The sequence below is a fragment of the Sinocyclocheilus grahami genome, unplaced genomic scaffold (genome assembly GCF_001515645.1).
Source record: "Sinocyclocheilus grahami isolate Dianchi unplaced genomic scaffold, SAMN03320097.WGS_v1.1 scaffold3261.1, whole genome shotgun sequence".
Classification (NCBI taxonomy): Eukaryota; Metazoa; Chordata; class Actinopteri; order Cypriniformes; family Cyprinidae; genus Sinocyclocheilus; species Sinocyclocheilus grahami.
Genome location: NW_015508414.1, coordinates 22,433 through 23,308, shown reverse-complemented (window position 1 = coordinate 23,308; position 876 = coordinate 22,433).

The window sequence follows — 876 nt, the reverse complement described above, 5'->3', positions numbered from 1 at the left end:
AAGTATATGACGCAGGAAAAGAAAGTTCAACACTATTCAGCAATAACAAAAATGTAACACAAATGTGTAATTTTTGCTTAGTATGGTTGAATTGGATCATTGAAGGTCAGCAGCAAAGACACTGGTTAATAAAATTGAATTATATACATAAAAAAATGATATTTGTCTTATTTAACATATTTAATTATTGCAGGTTTGTATAATATTCTGAGTTTGCATTTCACAGTTTTTATTCATTTTGTGGAATACTGAATCTGTTTTTGTGCAGGTGAGATGAGTAAATACATGTTTATATTTAGTCTAGAACTACAGTAACATCATGTTTACACAGTGAACACAACGCCTCAGCACATACTACCGATTTCTCTCAACATGGCAACACAAGAGCTGTCAGTAAAGACGGTAAACAAAGTAACTGTTTGTTTTAAACAGTTACTTATTTGAAAAAGTAACTCAGATATTTCCTTCTAAATTAAAAAGTAATGCGTTACTTTACTAGTTACTTTAATAAAAAGTAATCTGATTACGTAACTTGCGTTACTTGTAATGCGTTACCCCCAACACTGACTGTCTAACTTCCCTTGTGTTTTCTGGTCTTCTACCATTATATTTAGTGTTTCAACATAATAACCTGATATACAAGCTTATGCTTTTCAACAACAACAAACTCTTTAGTTTAATTTAAAAAGCTCAATAAATTATGGCAACCTGCAACCCCTCACCTTGTACTCCATGTTGTGATTCAGCAAGACGGGACTCAGATTCCACAACTTCTGAACACAGTCTTGAGAGCCAATCAGCGCTTGCGCATCCCATTTGTTCATGGTGATGCAGGTTATGGCTGCACCGTGATGATCCAGCTCGGCTGCCGTGGCG